The sequence below is a fragment of the Camelus bactrianus genome, chromosome 4, assembly GCF_048773025.1.
Source record: "Camelus bactrianus isolate YW-2024 breed Bactrian camel chromosome 4, ASM4877302v1, whole genome shotgun sequence".
Classification (NCBI taxonomy): Eukaryota; Metazoa; Chordata; class Mammalia; order Artiodactyla; family Camelidae; genus Camelus; species Camelus bactrianus.
Window position 1 is genome coordinate 57,395,896 of NC_133542.1, and position 16,861 is coordinate 57,412,756.

The window sequence follows — 16,861 nt, forward strand, 5'->3', positions numbered from 1 at the left end:
GAGGAGAAAGTTCTCCATCTTCCTGGCGAATAAGCAAGACTCACTTGAGCTGAGACTTTAAAAAAAAAAGAGAGAAAGTGTGTCCAAATTTCATCGACTCAGTGTTATTTCAAATACATCATTAAGAGCTAACGTTTCAGAACCTTTATGTGCCAACGTGGCATTGACTATGGGTACTAGGTTCTGTGTTCCCCACAAAAACCCAGGGAGGTAGGCAATTGCTTTAGGGCTTTTTGGTTGCAAGCAATAGGCACCCAACTTCTAGCTGTAAACAAAAAGGGATTTCTTGGCTTAGGAACTCAGCTGGAGAAAAGGCAGGGGTGGACTGGTCTCAGAAAGGCTTGGAAAAGGAAATCAAGAACTACCTAAGTCTTCAGTTTTTCTCTCGCTTCTGCTTCTCTTCCCGTGTTAGATTTAGTTTCTTTCTTCAGATTTCTGACCTGAGAAGGAAAGACTCTTCCCCACCAGCTCAGGTTTAAAAAGTCAACAAAAATGAACACCACTGCTACCTTAAAGAGCACGCGTGGGTTATACACCCCTCCCTTAGCCCAGCACTGTGGTTGAGGGGACTGGCCATTATGTAGTAGGGAAGAACCTTTGTATTCTATTCAAAGTTAATGGGATGTTGCCCTTCAGCTTAAATTCTACATAATAGCCCATCTTTGGGAACTCTGCCTCCCAGGTAAAGAGCATTAAGCTAAAATACCTTTGCATAGCTCACAGGAGGCATCCTGGCCAAGCCCACCTGTGAATGGTTGCAGGAAGGAAGAAATTGACACATCCCTCCAGAGGCCATTGGAACCAGGACTTTACCCTCTCCCCTTTTTTAGTATAAAAGAAGCCTGAATTCTAACTGGGAGGAAGATGGTTCTTTAGGACATTACTCTGCCAGCTGGCTTTCCAAATAAAGTCGCTCTTCCTTGCCCCAACAACTCGTCTCTCAATTGGTTGGCCTGTCATGGGGCAAGAGCTTGGACTGGGTAACAATTATTAATTGTCTGAATTTAGGTCATATGCTCAGTAGAGCTCCAGAGTTTTAGCTGGGCACAAAGGTAACTGAAATAAAGATGACATATGCCAGCCTCCCTTGCAGATGGATGTGGCCATGTAGCTAGGTTCTGGGCAATGACATATAAATTATGGCTCTGTGTGGCAGCCTCCAGAAAACTTCTTTCAAAGACAGCTGCTTCTTTTTCTGTTGTCTCTTACTTTCATTCCTTATTCCCTATTTCTTCCCGGAACACGAATATGATGGCAGACCTCTAGCAGACATCTTGGCTTATGAGAATGATGATCACATTACAGCAATGGGTGAGTAGGAATCTGGAAAGAGCCTGAGTTCCTGCAGACTTCATGGAGCAGAACCACCATACTTGTCTCAGATTGCCTACCTCCCCCTTCTGTATTGAGTTTTCCCGTCACATTTGGCTGAACTTGATCCTGCTGAATGAACTCAAACTTACAGCCATGGTGGCTATCCTCTCAATATAAGCTTTCATAAGAGGACATACCACTGTGTCCTCTGTTGCTCACTGCCCCCCCACCCAAAGTGACACACATCACTTCTGCTCCATTTCATTGGCCAAAGAAAGATGCATGGCCATGTCTAAGTCCAAAGTAGGAAGTACAATCCTACCATAACCCCAGAAAGCTAGAAATATTTGGTGAACAGAGCAAATAATTACCATACTGAGTCACATAAAATGGAAGACAGTTGAGTTCAAAAAACAACATAGAGACAAAACCCTGGGAAGTTTAGTCTGCCCTAAAAGTGGGGCGGGTTTTAATAGGGAAAAATTAGAAATCAGTTTCTGCATGACTCTCTGATCTTTAGCGTGGGATAGTAAGTTCACCTGATGCCTGCTCTATTCCATATAACCATGGTGAATTACATAGCAGTGGTCACGTAACTGAGCAGCTGTGGGTATGAGATTAAATTCTTCTTTCTGACATTTTCCATCCCAGCCCTTCTTAGAATCTTTGGTTTGGGGGAGCACAAAAACTACCCAATTATACTAAAATACAGTTATCAAAATGGTTCTTAAAACTAAATTTGTCATACATGGACTTGTTCATGATCACGTTAAATAACATCGCCTAGCAACTGTTCTAATAAATATGGCTTCTTTCCAAAGTATTGATGATGTAATAACAATATTTTGAGGTATCTGCTGTGGGTCTAGATGCATTTAAACCTCCCTGGACAATTCTGACACCTGCCCTAGGGGCAAGAGCATAAGACCAACATACTCTGGCATTGTATATTTTCTACCTTAACTTTCCAAATGGGAAGGAGTGGAGACTAAAGAAGTCTTGCCTGTATGTTATTAAGATTGATGCTCCAAGCTGGGCACTGCTCCCCAGAGTTCTCTAGTATATTATCCTCTCTAGGCTAAAGCACTGGTTCTCTGTGGAGAGTGATTTTGCACCGCAACCCTCTTCCCTTCCCCACCACCAGGGAACATTAGGCAATGTCTGGAGATATCTGTATGGGGAACAGTGCTACTGGCATCTCATGTAGAGGCTGGGAACGCAACTAAACATCCTACAACGCACTGGATAATCCCCACAACCAAGGATCATCCAGCCCAACATGTCAGTAGCACCGAGGTTCAGAGACGCTGGCCTATACAACAATTAACAACAGATACAAAAAAGATAAATTTTCACTAAAGCAAAAACTAAAGTTGAGAAGCAACCTGAAGGTACTGAAATGACACTGTGGAGCAAGACAGAAAAAGTGACTCTGGATTCGTCTTGTGACATCAAGACTTCTGTGGAAAAAAGAGAAGAGAAGAGAAGAGAAGAGAAAAAAGAAAAGAGAAGAGAAGAGAAGAGAAGAGAAGAGAAGAGAAGAGAAGAGAAGAAAAGAAAAGAAAAGAAAAGAAAAGAAAAGAAAAGAAAAGAAAAGAAAAGAAAAGAGAAAAGAAAAGAAAAGAAAAGAAGGAAGGAAGAAAAAGAAAGAAAAATGTGTGTTGGTGGCATAAGGGATTGGGTGGGGGACACATATTTTTCTCACCGCCTGCATCCTGATCAACAGGAAACTGAACCTCAATTCCTGTCTATCCATTGGGACTTACGTAAAGGACACCCACCTTCACCCCACCCTTCACTGCAGCTCTCTTGCTATGTTAAAGCAGGTGCTGTAAAAAGATAGGACGGATGTGTGGCGGGGGCAGGGGGAGATGGAAGGGAACTGAGGAAGAAAGCAGACAGTCGTACTGGCAGAGGTCCTTCTGAGATGTCAAGAATCAAGTCCAAGAAATGGAAGCAGAGGCAGGAAAAATTTCAGTTTCTATGCATGTTTGGAATAGTGTCTTGTTTTGTTTTGAAATCGATCACATAGTGTTCCTGAATCAAAGTGACAGGCAGTAAGATGCCCCCTTGTGACCGTATTTTGTAAGAATATCTTTCAGTTGTGAATGTAACGAAGACATTCTCCCACATACAGAGATTGGAAAAATATGCCACCCTGTATGTTTCTTTAGGTAGAATTAGCTGAAGATGGAGTCCACGATGGAAAAGTCCTAGCGGTGGACACTGCAAACAATTAAAAAGCAGTAAATAGAAATAAATGTTGTAAATCTGCTTATACCACTAGATAGAGATAAAACATGTTTAAATACTCATCATTTTATGTGTTTTATCTCAATTAATCCTGCCATAAATCCTGAAATAAATATATTGGGTACTCCATTTTTATAGGAGAAGAAATAGAGCTATCTGAGGTGGCCATAAAGTCTGGAAATAGAAACGGTTTACTGCTGTTACACTGCAATGTGCGGCATGTTTATCACGTTGCCCCTTGTTGGCCATGCAAGCTTGCAGTGAAGGCGGTGATTAACACATCACTCGTGTCAATCCCTGCATTTGTATCTATGTTGCTCTGCCTCAGATAATTTGGTCTCTGATTTCTGTGGGGAAAACCTGAGCCTTTAACAAACCCCAGGGGAAGGACTCAAGGGAGTTCAGATCTGGCAGCTTACTCTATACAACCGTGTCAGCCAATCCAGTTTTGGAAATTATCCAACCAGTCCCTCGCCCTCTGGCTTAATGGGGTGGTCGGTGTGCCAGCCTGTTAGAACCACTCCTGGTACTCTTCGCCTAGTCTGTCATATGTAGGCATTAACTGGTCACTTAACACGATAAAATACGTCTCTTCAAAGAAAAATGGGCTGAGACGTGTGCTTTCCATAGGTCACACACACCATCACCTTTGCCTTGTGTTTGGGTGGATGAAGTCCATGTGGGTTATCCTGACTGGCTCCTGACCCAACATCGCATCTACTGTTTGCCTCCATTTTCACATAGAAAGTAGTTTGGTCTCAGTCTTTGCGAAAGCAGGTGTTCTTATCCAAGATATCTGAGTGCCACGAGCATATTACCAACAACACTGAGATTATCCTTGGCTAAACTTTGCAAGATTTACATCTTGAACTGGTGAAAGACATGTGGATTGAGAATTTTTCATGTGGTACCAAAAGGTACCCCTGGTTTCTAGAACACTCTTTGAGCTGGCTATTATGTTCACAGTGACCACTTCCCTGCCCTCTTCAAAAACAGTCATCCACAAAACAGTGTGCCCAAAACATTACCTGTGACCTTGAAATTGTGAACCAGCTTCCCAAAGGTGCTCTCTTCCAGAAGGACATGCACTGAAGGACTCTTTCGATTCACTGATAGGACCAGCCCCGTGTCCACTTAGAAGTAGCAGCTTAATGTGGTCCCCCTTCATCATCTTCAACCTGTAAAAATAAAATAGTATCATGTATATTTCTAGACATTATATCCAAGGTCAAGGTTGAACCAAACTCTGTGTGATCTTCACCACAAATCTAGAGGTTGCTCTGCTAAAAACAAAGAATAATGATAAAAGCTTTTTAAAAGGCATATCTTTTTTATATTTATCCCTTTCTCCCACCAGTGTGTGAAATATAAAGGAATCAGTAAAGATAATTAATTTCCTATTGACAAACTATGTTATCGCCACTCCCATTTGGAAGAAGCCAGAACTATAGTTACATTATGAATTTTATTTTTAAATTATCATATAGTAAAATTGACTTTGGGTGGGTATACAGTTCCATGAATTCAGACACATATGCAGATCCATGTAGCCACAACCACGATCAGGATACAGAACTGCTCCATCACTCCAAAAAATTCCCTTTGTAATTTCACTCTCCCCTCACTCTTAACCCCTGGCAATCCATTGATCTGTTCCCCATCACTATAGTTTTGTCTTTTCAAGATTGATATCAGTGGAATCATATCATTTGTAACTTTTTAAGACTAGTTTTTTTTCACTTGGTATAATAATTTCGGGATTTATTTGAGTTTGCGTACAGGTTTCTGTGTGAACTTATATTTTTATTTACTTAGGATAAATACCCAGAGATAGGATTATTAGATCATATGGTAAAGTATGTTTAATGTTTTAAGAAACTGCCAAAATGTTTTTCAGAGTGATGCATGTACCATTACTCATTCACAGGAGAAATATATGTGTTCTGGTGGGTCTGCATCTCATCCAGCACATGGTATTGTGTGTGTGTGTGTACACTTATGTATGATATATATAATATATAATTCTAGATTGCACTCTTCTTTCCTCTGTCATTGAGTCTACTGTTGAGCCCATTCAGTAAGTTTTACATTTCAGTTATTGCATTTTTCAGTTCTACAATTTTCATTTGATTCTCCTTTATATCTTCTATTTGTTGAAAAACTACTTCTATTTTCCCATGTGTTTCAAAAATGTTTATAACTGCTTGCTGAAGCATTTATATGATAGCTGCTTTAAAGTCTTTGTGATATAATTCCAATATCTGCCAGCTGGTATTGTCTTTTCACATGCAAGTTGTGATTCTTCTTTTTTTGATGGCAAGTGATTTTGAATTGTATCCAGAGTATTTTGAATGAGTTTCTGGGTCTTATTTAAGTCCTATAGAAAGTATTGATATTTTTGTTTTAGCCGGCAGTTAACCTGGGGAGGTTCTGGTCACAAGATCCAACCAGCCTTCCGTGGGAGTTAGTTCCAATGTTAGTTTGGATTTCAAAGTTTTTGCAATGCTGTTAGGACTTTTCCTGTGTGTGAGCCCCCAGTGGTTAATCTGGGACCTGGGTGGTGTTCTCTTTTATAGTTCAGTTACTAATTAAGATCAAATATATGCGTGGGCAGCTCAAAAGTTCCCAAGACATTTGCTCCCCACAATCTCCCCATTACATCCCAGTTTTCTGAGGGCTCCCATTTTCAGTCCTTCGACCAAAAAGCTGTGACTTTACTTGCCCCACCCTCCTGCTCACTTCTGTGACTATATTTGCATTTGGGCCAAATGGCAGGAGGACAGTGAGGTTTTGCCCCAGCCTCCTGAATTTACAAGTCCACTAATAAGAGAAGAAGGTTCTTCCTCCAAGTTGTGGCTCCTGCAGGTTTCTGTTGCTTTGCAGCCTCTGCTACCGCTGGTGCTGCCAAGAGACTGCCTGAGGTTTGGGAAATAAAAAACAGGGAGAGGAAAAACAAACACACACACACACTCTGTCTTTCCCACTGTCTAAACCTGCACTTGAACACCTCTTCTGTAGCTCTCTTCCTTCCACATCTATACCTACTTGTGGGTTTCAGACTGTTGCGCTGAGCCCCAGTGGATCCTGGGGGGAAGAAAATGATAAACTCACTGCTGGTTCAGTGGTATTTTCTGGTCTTCTTTCCCAAGTCACTATTTGCTACTATTAACTTTTCCAAGTCCTTGAATGGCGGCTCCATGCACTCTATACAGATTTTATAGTTGTAGTCAGATAGGATGGAGTGTACTTGTTCCATCTTAAGAACTAGAATCATTACTTTATATTTTGAATAACAGTTTTATCCCCCTCCATTACTCTTCCAAGGTTATCTGTTCATTTAAAAGTTTTGTACTTTCTCTTAAGAAAGTCTTAGTAATTTACATCTTCTTAGGAAATTGTCCTTAATTTACATGGAGATTTTAAAATTTATTAACATAAAGGTCTAAGTAGCATACATTTTCAATTACTGTATTTGCCACCATATGTGTGGTGTTATTTAGTTTCTTTCCAATGTTACATATTGGTCATTTTACTTTTTTTCTCTTGATCACTCTCATGAACATTCTGCCTATTCTATTGTGCCTTTTTGAGAACCAACACTTGGACTCTTTGTTTTCTGATATATTCATACATGCTTTTATCTTGAAAAAAATTTTTGTAGTTCCTAGACTTGACCTCTTAATTTTCCTTTATTTTGTTTTTCAAACAGAGCTCTTACAGATATAATTTCTACTGAGTATAACGTGAGCTAAATCTCATGTGTAGAGTCATTATTGTTTTCTAAACAATGTGTAATTATACTTTTATTTCCTCTTTGGCCCAGAAATTATTGAAGTGGGAAATTTATTTATTTTATTTTCGTTATTATTTTAACTGAGTGTTTGTACATTTTGTTAAACTATTTTTAAGCTAATTTTCAAGCTTATTTCATTTAGGTCAGAGAACAGGACTGCACATTTTTTGTTCCTATTGAAATTTCTTATGACCTAACATATGACATATGGTAAAACGTACCATTTTGAAAAAAGTACGCATTTTTGGTTGTAAGATATAAATTCTTCTATCGTATAAATCAATTTCATTGTATACATTATTCAAATACTCTGTATCATTATTCACTTTAATCTTTTCCATCTGTTTGAGACTGAAAGTATGTTAAAATCGGGTACAGTCATTTTTGCCAATTTTTAGGGTTTGCTTTATGTTTTTTGTGATATATTAAATTGTATGCATAAATGTTTGTAACAGTTATATATTTCCTATGAATAAAGATCCATTCATTAACAAGGTAACTTCACAACTTCAACAATATAAAATCAGCCTTTACTCATTTCATATTTTACCTTGAATTTTACTAGGTCTGGATGGTACCTCAGCTTTTTTATAATTATTATCATTGTCATTAGCATTATAAATATCACTGTTTTCAATTTGTTTGATATTTCCTCACTCAGTCTTTTTTTATTGCCTTTTTTTAGCCTGTGTATCTTTGAAATGCCTTTGGAGGATATTGGATTTCTGATGGACGAAAGAGACAAATGTAAATTAAATCTTAAAGAAGCCAGAGGATTACAGAGGTGAACATTTATGACTGTAGGGTGTGGAAGAATGTATTAAGCATGTAAACAAAGGAAGAAATCACAAAGAGAAACATTAATTTATTTGACCACATGGCAATGAACACTTTTATCATCATAAAATATCACAAACACATGAAAAGGAAAATAACAAATTGGAAAATGGCAGAAAAAAAATCTTATCCTTATATATCAAGCACTCTTGTAAGTCTACATTAGCCAGACAATTAAAACTAGAGACAAAGGATAATGGAAAAGCAATTCACAGAAGAATAAATTCAGACACCAAGCATATGAAAACCTACTCAAGTCTCGACCACATTTACTATGGAAATATGCATCGTAACAAAGAAACGAGAAAATTTCTTTTTGCATTTCATGCTGGCAAAAATTAATGAGTATATATTCAGCCCCAGAACTGGCTAAGGCAGGGCTGGCAGACACAAAGCATGTGTGCTTCCCCTCTTCCACCCCTCACCGAGGTTAAACACCACTAATTTATCTTAGTGTTCTTTGCTGCTGGACCCAGCTGTGGTCTTGCAGTCCTTCTCTTGAAGGAGTACCAAGTCATCACTACTAATTAATTGATGCTGGAAGCCCAGATGGAATGTATCTGCCATTCCTAAAGTTTGCAGAAAGTAGAGCTGTTCCGCATGGTTAGCACTTGGCACCTTAATTCAACAAAATGATTTTTTAAAAGATATGATAACAATCATATCTTTTAGCGAGGAATCCTTTCTAAGGAGATAATCAGAGACAAGCACACATATTTATGTACAAGGCAGCACTTCACTTCACAGTACTAATTACAAAAGTAAAGTGTTGGGAATATTGGAAACAATCTTAATAAGAGAGTGGTTAGCTGAGGCACATTAAATGCAAAAAGAAAAATCTACATAATCATTATGCTTATGTTTTCAAAAAATTAACGCTATAAAAATACTCAGTGCATCCTGTTAAATTGGGAGAGGAGAGGCAAACAACATACTGGTGTCACGTGATTTTTTTTTTAAAAAACATGCACATAGAAAAAATGATGAAAGGAAACATACAAACATGTAATCATGTTTATCTTAGGTAGAGCAACAGCTAGCTATCAATTGTTATTTTATTCATTGTATTTTAAGCTTCAGGATATAGATGGTTAAACTACAGCATATACCTTTGTATCTACACCCAGATTGTGTTGGAAGAGGTCATCGAGAGGACATGACTGCTGATTGTCCCTGGAGCTGGACCTGGGTGATAGGAGGCTCTTCACCCCCTCCCCTGTCTTTGGAATGTAGTCCTGCCCACTATTCCCACAGTGGGAATCACTCTCAAGGATGCAGCCTGTGTTGAGACCATCTGGACAGCACAGTGACTGGACCCAGTGAAGGCCTCTATATAAACTTTTAAGAATCTGGCCTGTGGATGCACAGATCTACTTGTCCAAGACAAACCTTGGATGTAAGTTCCCTTGCTTATCAAACCTCTTTCTTTAGTCTCTCCTTGCCCTTGGTGTACGAGGGCCAGTTTCAGATTTCACCTGGGAAGCTCCCAAGTTTGTGAATCAACTAACAGACAGATAATATGAAATAAAAATCAGTGGTATCCAATGGTTAAATAATGTAATATTTGAAAATTGCTAAAATATCTGTGTATCATATAGAGGTGTTTTTCGAATTCTGGCTTTATGTAAATAATGGTTTCCGGTGATCTCTTGTGTGAACACTACCCTAAAACTTAGTGACTTAAAACAATAATTTATAATTCTTTTTCATGATTCTGTGGGTTAACTGGGATCAGCTGACTGGGTCTCACTTGGTTCTCATGTGACTGCAATCAGACAGAGGCTGTGGCTGGAGTCACCTACAGACTCAATCAAGCAGGATGACTAAGATGGCTTCTTCAAGCATTTGTAGGAAACTAAGTGCATCTCCATGTGGTTCTCTCACCAAGAGAACAGCCTGGACTTTTTATATGGTAGCTCACAGCTCTAAGAGGCAGGAAGCAGAAACTGCTGAATCTTAAGAATGATTCTTGGACACAGCATGGCCTCACCTCTACCATATTCAGAAGCAGATCAAAGCAGATAAAAAGCCTGTCTAGGTTCAAGGGGGTGGAGAAATAGACTCTACCTCTTGATAGGGCAGTAGCAAGATCACATGGCAGAAGATCATGTGGAATGAAAAATATTATCGTGGACCTCTTTGGAAAATGCATTCTGCCAACTCAATATTAGAAGCAAATTAGAACCTCCTACCTGCTCTTCAACTTGCCAGCCTCATACTTGAGGATTCTAGTTCTTCAAAGAGCTTTAATGTATTCATTGGGTCTTAAGCTGATGTAAAGTCTAAAGAATGGGAACGTCTCTCTTATTTCACTACTTGATAAAGAACCAATTTGCAGTAGCTTAATTTATCCCTTATGGAATGTGATTTGATCGCAGACTTACAATGTTTGCAAACTTGCACAGTTTAAAATGAAGCGACATACTCCACTAATCTCTGTTCATCTTGTGAATTTCTGCATTGTTTTCCTCCAGCCAGATGTTTCTTATGCTCAACTTGCCTAACAATATTCAGACTAGAAAACCATTCTAGCATTAGAATGATGCACCAAACATACCCACATTTATTTTCCATATCCTTGGCTCTTTCTAGGTCTGCCTTGAATTTTTCAACATCCTTAATTTCTATTGAACCCAGATGAAACCTATGTTTGCCAGGAAAGAAAGAAAACAAAACATGTAACAGCATTTTATGTTCTTCCATGTTATATGGAAAAGGCCTGAAGATAAAATACACTCTTAAAAATCAGGCACACAGTAATGATTTTTAAGAGTAATTTTTTCTTCAGATCTGAAACCACAATACTTCTGGAAGAAAACATAGGCAGTACAGTGACATAGGGCTTAGAAAAAAAATTTTTTTGATATGTCTGCTCAGAGAAGAGAAACAAAAGCAAAAATTAACCAATAGGACTTACACAAACTTAAAAACTTTTTCACAGTGAAGGCAATCATCAACAAAACAAAATGGCAACTTACTGAATGGGAGAAGATATTTGCAAATGACGTATCTGATAAGGGGTTAATATCCAAAATATATAAAGAACTCATACAACTCTATATCAGAAAAACAACCTGATTAAAGAATGGGCAGAAGACCTGAATAGGCATGTTTCCAATGAAGACATACAGATGGCCAACAGGTACATGAAAAGATGCTCAAGATCACTAATCATCAGGGAAATGCAAATCAAAACTACAATGAGATATTATCTCACATCAAAAAGACCAGCAATAACAGTTGTTGGCGAGGATGTGGGAAAAGGGAACAGTTGTACACTGTTAATGGGAATGTAAATTGGTGCAGCCACTATGGAAAATGGTATGGAGGTATCACAAAAAATTTTAAAAAGACCTACCGTATGATCCAGAAATTCCACTCCTGGGTATCTATTCAAAGAAAATAAAAACTCTAATTCAGAAAGATATACATACCCCAATGTCCATAGCAGGTTTATTTACAATAGTCAAGATATGGAAGCAACTTAAGTATCCATCAACAGATGAATGGATAACAAAGATGTTTTATATATACAATGGAATACTACTCAGCCATAAAAGAGAATGAAAGTTTGCCATTTGCAACAACAGGGATGGACCTAGAGGGTATTGTGCTTAGTGAAATAAATCAGACAGGGAAAGACAAATACTGTATGTTTATACTTATGTAGAACCTAAAAAATAAAAAAGTGAATAACTACAACAAAACAGAAACAGATTCACAGATACAGAGAACAAACTAGTGCTTACTAGAGGGGAGAGGGGTTGGGGGAAGAACAAAATAGGTGCAGGGGATTAAGAAGTACCAACAAATAGGTACAAAATAGATAAGTTAAACAAGGATGTAATGTACAGCACAGGAATATAACCAATATTTTATAATAACTTTATATGGGGTATAATCTATAAAAATACTGAATCACTATGCTGTGCACCTGAAGCAAATTTAAGAGCATAAGTCAAGTATACTTCAGTTAGAAAAAAATCACACACACAGGGCATTTGGTTTAAGAAAGTGTGGTAGGCAACCTTTGAAATGGACCCTAACAATCTCTGCCTCCTGAGATTCGTGCCTTCTGTAATTCTTTCCCCTTGAATGCGGGTTGGCCTTAATGACTCACTTGCAACAAATAAAATATGGAAAAAATGTTGGACTGTCACTTTCAAGATTAGGTTACAAAAAGACTCTGCTTTCCATTTTGCTCACTCTGTCCCTCTCTTGCTGTGAGCAAAGCCAGTTGCCATATCGTGAGATGCCCTATGGAGAGGCCCTCGGAGCAAGGAACTGATGTCTCTGGCCAACAGCCAACATGGAACTGCAGCCTGTCAACAGCCACGTAGTGAGCTTCGCAGTGGAACTTCTGAAGCCTGTCAACAGCCTTACGAGTGAGCTGGGAAGCACACCCTCCCACTGTCAAGACTTAAGATGACTGCAGCCCTGGGAAACATCATGGCTGCAACTACGAGATACTCCGGGCCAGAAAACCCAGCTTAGCAACACCTGGAACCCCGAGCCATAGAAAATGTCAGGCTTGATGTGATTGTTGTGTTAAGTCACTGTGTTTTAGGGTAATTTGCCATGGCAGCAGCAATGTGGGCACCTAAAGCCCACAGAGAAAGCTCATGTCTTTGGCTAGAAGAACAAATAAAAGGACCTTTGTAGTTCAAAGGCTATGTAAGGAATTACCATCATTTTCTATCTCTCTTTTCTCTTGCTACTTCATCCTACTGGCCATCTCAGGAGCACAGATTGCACAACTGGAGAGAAATTCTTGCTTTCTAGTCCAAAAACCAGGAAAAGGGACCATTAGGGACAGAAAGTGTAGGGGAAATTCTAGGAAGAGATCTGGAGAAAGAGATCTTCTAATTCTGTGTATGAAATGACACCAGTCCTTAGTCATGAACTGCAAATGCAAGGAACAGACACAAGGAACCACAGTGAGAGAACTGAACTACAATGTAGACCACTGTCTGCATCCCAGACTAACCCCTGTGAAGTGTGTGCATGGAGCAGACCTCAACAGCACAGAAAGGGCTTTGAAAACTGAACTTCCATTAGACTCGCCACCCACAGAAGGAGAGACAGAATGTGTGGTCTAAACCTAACCAGGTTTACTCCCTGCTAAAACAAAACAAGAAGACAAAAAACAAAACAAAACAAAAAACCCACAAACAAAATTTGTATCTCCAGAGGATTTTAAATCACAGGACTTAAAATCTCACAATCACATTCAAAATGTCCAGGATACAACTCAAAATTATATTTTTTAAAAAAGAATGAAAAAAGAAAAATCCGACTACTTCTAACCAGGAAGAGACAATCAACAAATTCAAACTCCAAGATGGTCTAGATATTTGAATTATCAAGGATATTAAAGCAGCTATTGTAAACATGTTCCTAAGGTAAAAGTGAACATTCTGAAAATGTATAAAAAAGTAGAAGTTTTGAGCAGAGAAACCATAAAAGTGAACCAAATAGAAATTTAAAAACTGAAAAATGCAATATCTAAAAAAAAAAAACAAAAAAACTACCAGATGGGCTCAATGGCAGAAGGGGATATCCAAGGAAATTATTCAGTGAACTTGAAAATACGTAAATAAAAACTATCCCATCTGAAGAACAAAGAGTCAAGAAAAGATTTGGGGAAAAAAGAACAAAGTTTCTGGCACCTGTGGGACAATATCAAAGTTCTAACTTTGTGTCATTGGAGTTCCAGAAGAGAGGAAAAATAAATTGGTGGAAAAAAATGTATTTTTTGAAGAAATAATAGGTGAACACTTCTTTAATGTAGAGAAAGATATAAATGTACAGATACACAGAAGTTCTGAGAACTCTCCCAAGATAAACTTTACACACACACACAAAAAAGCCCAGATACATCATAATCAAACTATCAAAAACCCAAGATTAAAATATATATTATATTGAAATACATATATATAAATTATAAATACAGCAGTCAGAGACAAACGACATATTACCTACAGGGAAACAATTTTAATTACTATGGATTTCTGATCAAAAACCATGACAGCCAAAGTGGTTAAATAACAGCTTTCAAGCACTGAAAGGAAGGAGTTGTCAACCCCAGATGTGACAGCCAATGAAATTTCCTTCAGGAATGATAGCAAAATAAAGACGTTTTCAGCTGATGGAATACTGGAAGAATTAGAAACCAACAGATCTGCTCTAAAAAAAAAAAAAAAAACCGCTAAAGGAAGCTCTTAAAGATGGAGGAAAATGATACAAGAGGTAAAATATAACTCCAGAATTAAGGAAGCACAACAGAAATGGTAACTATCCAGGTGATTAGACTGTTTTTCTCCTTTTAAGTTCTTCAAGTCAGTGTAACTATCAAATGCAAAAAATCGTAACATTGTCTGATGGGGTTTTTAATGTGAGCATATGAATCTATCACAACTATAACAAAGAAAGTGATGTAAAGGGACATATGTGGAGTAGGGCTTCTGCATTTCCACGTGTTCCAATTAAAATACAGAGACTTGCAGGTTAGATTTTTAAAAGGATTCAGTTATATGTTGACGATAAGAAACTCACCTTAAGTGTAAATATAATGGATTGACAAGAGTAAAAAGAATGTAAAAGATAGACCTTCTTGAAATCGCCAATCAAAACTCAATATATTATCACAGAGTAAACTTTAGAACAAAGAAATATGATCAGGGATAACAAGGAACATTAGATACTGATAAAAGGGGTGGATTCTCCAAGACCTAGCAATCCTAAATATGTATATTCGTAACAATAGGCATCAAACTATAAGAAACAAAAACTGAAAGGACTGAAGGAAGAAACGGACAAGTTAACAAATATAACTGGAGATACCTATAGTCAGTAATTAATAAAAGACCTTGACAGAAATCAGCAAGGATACAGAAGACTTAATCAACACTAGTTGCCATTTATAGAACATCCCATACTACAGTAGCAGAATACACATTCTTTTCACATGTTCATGGAACATTCATCAAGATAAGAGCCATAAAATGAGTCTTAAACAATTTATAAGAATTGAAATCATAGGAAATATGTGCTCACCATAATGGAATTAAACTATAAATCAGTAGCAGAAAGACATCCGAAAAATCCCCCAGCATTTGGAAATTAAACAATCCATGGGCCAAAGAGAAAATCTCAAGGACAATTAGATAGTATTTTTAACTGAATGAAAAATGAAAATACAACGTATCATAATTTATGGAATGTGGCTAAAGCCGCATTACAGAGAAATGTATAGCATTAAATGCTTGTATTTAATAAAGAAGGTCTCAAGTTGACTAACCTCATATTAAGAAACTAGTAAAGAACAAATCACACTCAAAACAAATAGAAGGAAGGAAATAATAAAAGCATTATTAGGGGGAGTACATCCCCTAAATAAAGGAACAGAAATAAATGAAGTGGAAAACAGAAAAACAATAGAGAAAAATCAATGAAATGAAAGAATGGTTCACTGACAGACCATGGCGGGAGAAAGATGCAAATGACCAACATCAGGACTGAAAGGGGAGCTATCACTACAGACCCCACACATTACAGGGACAACAAAGGAATACTACAAACAACTCTTATCACACAAATTCAACAACTTACAGGAGATGGACCAATCCCCTGAAAACTATAAACTACCAAAAGCCACCTAAACCAAATTTTTGGAGCCTAGAGGGCATTTATCTCAGGAGATTCCCCAGGCTTTATCCAGGACCACTGCCTGTACCTGTGTGCTTTTCCTCCAGCCTCAGGATGCGTTTTCATCTTCATAGCTCCAGTTTCCAAGCTTAGTCCTGAATCTTGGTCCCTGGATTCACTGGTCCACCCTTTTTGCTACAAACATCTAATTCCATCCCTCTGCCCTTCCCAGACTATCTTTATTGAGGGGAGAATTAATACAACCTTCAGGTACCTTGGGCAGCTTAGGTTCTGCAGAAAAATGTGGAGTGTCTTATTAGCCTCTCTTAGGAGTCCCTGCCCTGGGGCGCTCTACCAAATCTTTCTCAGCAGCATGTGTATACTTTGTATTAGCGCACATTCAGGAAGGTTCAAAGTGCCTGCCTGCTACTCTCCACATGGCCAAACCCTCAATCAAGGGGTTCTCTTCCTCCCACAACACTACTCCCAAATCAGCCAGTTTTCAGTCGCATGTGGCTTTTCTCATGAGCTTTATTTCCTGCATTAAAGGACCCACAGGGTCCTCAGCGGAAGTAAACTCCTTGCCTGAATAACCGTGGCAAGATTAGGACACTAAACGGACATCTGCTAGGGCCCTTCATTCCAAGTTAAGGAAGAACGTGATGTGTTGGATACAGCTTCCATCTGTAGATTATGGTACATGGATTAACATTTAGTGTCCTTCCTCTCTTGGCAGCTTTCCAGTGAGTTTGTGTTAGTTTACAAAACGGAAAAGACAGATACCAAGAACAAAGTTCTCATCTCTGTCTGAAAGTGATTAGCTTTTTACCAATTTCTTTTCATTTCGGAGTGTTATCCCCCAACTAACACTGCCTGGGAGGAACAAACATACACTCCCAGGCAGCATTTGCCAGTATCTTCACAGGCATGGCAAGGTGCCCTCCTGGCAATATTCTGAGAAGATGCAAAAGCAATGGAGTGTGCAAACAGATTCACTAGTTAAGCCAAAAAGTT